This window comes from Cicer arietinum, chromosome 6, assembly GCF_000331145.2.
Source record: "Cicer arietinum cultivar CDC Frontier isolate Library 1 chromosome 6, Cicar.CDCFrontier_v2.0, whole genome shotgun sequence".
NCBI classification, from domain to species: domain Eukaryota; kingdom Viridiplantae; phylum Streptophyta; class Magnoliopsida; order Fabales; family Fabaceae; genus Cicer; species Cicer arietinum.
The window spans coordinates 9,641,308-9,646,495 of NC_021165.2; positions in this window are offsets into that span (position 1 = coordinate 9,641,308).

The following is a 5,188-nucleotide window of genomic DNA, read 5'->3' on the forward strand; positions in this document are numbered from 1 at the left end:
TAAACAAATTTTAAAAAAATTTCAAGAGAAATATCTTAATTGAGGTTAAAAAAGTTTTAAAACGACTAAATTAATTTTTGAATTAAGTTTGATTAATTGATTTGTTTTAAATTATATAATTGATTTAACTTTTTTTTATGCTCTAATTTATTGATATGATCCAATTAATTATATAATTTGTACACCTCTAAAACTTATTCCAAAAACACAGGTTGCTTAGAGTTTTATGTGATAAAAAATAAATCGTAACATTTTATCTGAACAGGAAATTCGATAATATTTTTTCATACTGTGAACAAACATATGAGGGTGAATAAACAATCACAGTTATTTCGGGCATTTTTTATTAGCACAAGATTCACAACTCTACTTTTCGCCATGCAAAGTCCTACTTTATTGTTTTTTACTTTTTTGGCTCTTATGAATTGAACAGTTTTTGACCTGTATGCAAGGAGATAAATTGCAATCCTTACCCCCTAACTTCCAAACACCATATGTTTATTTGTATTAATTTAATTGATTACATGTTGTACATTTCATCTCTCATAACAAAAGAAGTGTTTCTTTTAAAATTAATTAATACTGCAGACAATATGATTTAAATATTTTTATTTTAAGAAATCCCACAAAATTGCTGATATTTATTCTGGCATGTTAAGACTTATGATCCAGCTATAACACAATTATTTTATTGTGAAATTTTGGAAGAAGTTGATCCCATCTCCTAATTATCGTTTAGCGGTATATCTTTGATTCTTTATTTGTTGTACTTTTTGTTGTTGTTTTTTTTTACTAAATTATTTGTTGTACTTGTAGGATGCGTAAGTAGCTCATGTGAATGTCATGTGAATCTGTTATCTCTGTCTTTCCTTGTAATTAATTATCCTTTCATTGTTACCAATTCAAATCAAATTGAATTTCCAAGACTTGACATCGAATCCTACTTGACAATGATGACACCAACTTACAAACAAAATTCAAGAAATGGGTTGATTACATGTTTCTCCTTATTCCTTGAAGCCTTGAAGGTAAGTAATCAAACTAATATGCAAACAAGTCTTAGTTTTTTATTTTATTTTTTGACAACAACATATCTTAGTTGTGTACTTACTATAATCAAATTATAATTAATTTGTATTGATGTGATATTCAATTCATTGTTCAAGATTATTGGATTAAGTTCTACAATCTCGGGTTCTATATTTTATTAGAGCGTAATTTCAATAACAAAAAAAATTAGATATAGTCATTGTAACTGACCTATGTTCTTTGAAGTCGTTTTTTCAACTCTGTAAAAAGTTATTAACTCTTTGATCTTTTCTAGAGTTACTTAGATGAGATAGATACCAAATTGGCTTCAAAAGTAGTCAACATGCCTCATCAAATTGAGGTATATTATCTTCTTAATTATTACAAAGTTAATAGAGATGGTGCTACAATTTGTGTATAAATTCAATATTATTTTTACATATTCAAAGATAATTTGGTGGTATTAACAAGAGACATATTTGAATAAATGTGCAAAAAGAGTTTAAATGTATTTAGTAATTTACAAAAGGCCTTATATTTAATGACAAATAAATGTGCAAAAAGAGTTTAAATTAGAGATAAAGGGAGTAATTAATATTGAATTGAAAATGTAATTTATCTAAAATAATTTTTTTAATAAATGAATCACTTCTTAGTGGCGGATCAAGAAATTTTATTTGGTAGAGGTAATAAAATAGTATATATATTTTGAACATAGAAAAATATTACTAACTTTTACAAAATACAATAACTATAATGAATAAGCAACAAAATATATAAGAGTTGCTACAAATTATAATTGACCTCTACAAGATTTTAAATTCTAAAAATATTAAATGATTTTTTCATTGTCAATATTATCAAATATATCATTTTCTGTATATGTAACTAATAGATCATTTTACCATTCATTCCTCATACGAGTGTGCATTCTATTATTCACAAAATTCATGGTAGAGAAAGATCTTTCAACAGTTGCAATTGCCACATAAAAAATCAAAGTTGTCTTTAAGAGTAAATATATCATTGGATACATAATATGTTTTCTAGTTTTTACCAAGATTTCAGAAAAATCAATGATCCTATATATATAACTTTGAAAATTGATGATCATATTGAACATCTAATAAAAGTTTCAAGTTGACTTTCAAGTCTTGTTAGCTCCTTAGAAGAAAATTCATATGGATGAAGTTTAGTTAAAAGAATCAACTTCTCTTTATCAAATGTAAAAAATGAATCTCTTAAATTTAAAATTGCTACACAAAGAAGCAATTCAATATTCAATGTTCATATGTGTGACTCCATGAATAAGTGGATTTATAACTAGGGAATTTTACCAGGACATAAAAAAATTAATACTATTTTCAAAAGAGGTTTTTGTTATCTTGTAAGAGCAAGAGCTCTCGTTACTCCTATAGTAGATCCGCCCATGCTTATTGTAGAACAAAGTGAGTAGTATCTATCTAAATTGTATCCCATGAAAAGTATTTGTATTGGAGTGCCTCATTTGGATGGAAATAAAATATAATGGTAAATTTTATGTTGCCTTTGAAAATTTATAAACAAATTATCCTACAACCTTAAAAAAAGTAAATAAAATACCCACATTGACTTTAATAGATTGTGGGAAGCTTACCCACATTTTTCCAAAAGCAACTAGATTTCTCCCAAGTATAATATGTGTCGTCAAGCGGGTTTTTTTTTATTATTATCCTGTTTTTTTAAAAAAAAATACACAAATACCTTCATTTCAAATTAATCTACTAAAATGTCCTCTCTTTTTTCAATTTTTTTCAATGTTACAAGTCGCCATTTGGAATTGCGACTTCTTTAAGGAAGGTCAACTTCCAAATGGCGATTTCCTACTAAAAATTAAAAAAAAAAATTGATTTTTTTTTTTAAAAAAAAAAACAAGTGGGAAGTCGCCATTTGGAAGTTGACCTTCTTTAAGGAAGTCGCCATTTCAAATGGCGACTTATAACGTTGAAAAAAAAAGGGGACATTTTGGTAGATTAGTTTGAAATGGGAGTATTGTGTGTTTTTTTTTTTTTTAAAACAGGGTAGTGAAAAAAAATACCCTCGTCAACCCTTTAATTATGACTAAAGATGTCCAGAGACACGGAAACACATTAGCTTTATTATATTCACAACATATTATTATATTTGAAGACATATTACTTCCTCTATTCTTGATATTTGTTTTTTAATTATTTATTTTTGTCTTAAAATTTTGGTTTAAAAAAAAATTAAGGTACAATTAATTATATTTTTTCTTCTGTACCTTTAAATTCTCACTATATATATCAAATGAATATTATTTTTATTTAATTAATAAAAAGTAAAAAAAAATTACTTAAATTTATTATTTTTTAATATGAATGTTTAAGGCCAACATAATCAAACTTATAAGACAGATAAAATACTTTTTTACAATAAAAATTTAAGGTGAATAAATAATATTTTTGAAGAAGACAAAATTTATATTTGTCTTTCTTCAATAAGATCAGGAGAGATCAAATTTACAACCTACAAATTCAATGTTTGTCTTTTTACTATTAGACAAAACCATTAGAGTTAGTGGCATATTACTTCTTAACCTAATATTCTAACTCCCTAATTATAAACATTTGAAAAAAACACTCTTTAAATATAAACTATTATTTAATTTCATAAATATATTTATTATTTTTTTAAACAAACTCCTTATTAATACTAGTAAACATGTGTTTAGATAATCTTTAATACCATTTTACAATATAAACTAGACGTAATTTTTAAGAAGCTAAAACTTGTAAATGTCTTAGACGAAACCAAAATAAATAGATTCTAATTTATCTCTTAGATGAAAAGTCAAAGTTTAATACATTTAATTATATACAAAATACTCCTACGTCTTAAGAATATTTAAACATAAAATTTAATACCTATTTTTTTCTTGGTAAGAGTATCAATAAGTTAAAAATGCAGGAGATGTTCATAAATTATAATTATTAATTAGGACAAAGTGAAGACAAGTTTGATTTGAATATTGCAAAAGCTAAACAAATTGAAGGATCAATTGTGGACAGTGTCTGTCTACATTGATTTTTGTGTGAAGCAACAGCGTGAAGTTTCCAATACTTAAGCAATTAATGGCAACATCGGGTTTGGCAGCGGAGTGCCGTTGTGGTACTTTGTCTTTATCAACTTTGACTTACAAATCATAATTAACCACACGAATGTCTCCATTTTTTATTTTGTTAAAAATGTTCAAGTTGCAAATAACGAATCAATACTGAAGAATTACGATTTTTTGTGTATTTTTATAAATTTTTAAACATTGAGAATAATATTGTAAACACTAGTGTGTCTATTTAAAATGTGTTAATTAATGTTACGATTTTTTTCTGTGTGAATTAATGTTACGATTTTTTTCTGTGTGAATTAATGAATCGTATCTAACGAATATTAGATGGTGCGTATACCCAAAATTGTGAGTAGCTATGTATTGGTGGAATCTAGGATTAATAGACGTTTTGGTTAAAAAAAAAAAAGAAAGAGTAACGTCGCAAATTCAAGCTGTACTTTCTTAAAATAGTACTATATGTTATCTGCATTCATTTCTGTGCATAAAATCTAACAGTTTTTTTATTAGACGTGTCAATGAGTTTCAATGTGTGAATGCCGATTATAATTTAGCTTTTGCACTATAAGAAAAATATGTTTTTGTAGTGGTTAAAAATCTCGTAAAAGAGAAAAACAGTCACAAAAATCATATTTGTGGCTGTTCACTAATAAATAAGTTATCACAAATTTATGATAAAAAATATAGACACAAAATAATTTTATAAAATTCAAAATTTATATTAAAAAAAAATAATATATATATATATATATATAAATTATATTTTAGAATATAATTTTAAATAAAATATAATTTTAATATTAATTAAATTTTCAATAAATAATTATTACATACAAAATAAGATATTGATGTATATAAAATGCTTTAATTTTATCATAAAATAAGTTTTTATAGATTAAAATAGAGATTTAAAAATATATATAATTTTTTTGTACGAATTCAATTACAACTTTTTGTAAAAACTAAATAGAAATATTAATATCATTGATTTTATACATGTTTTTTTTTTATAAATAATTACATTAAAATCAATAT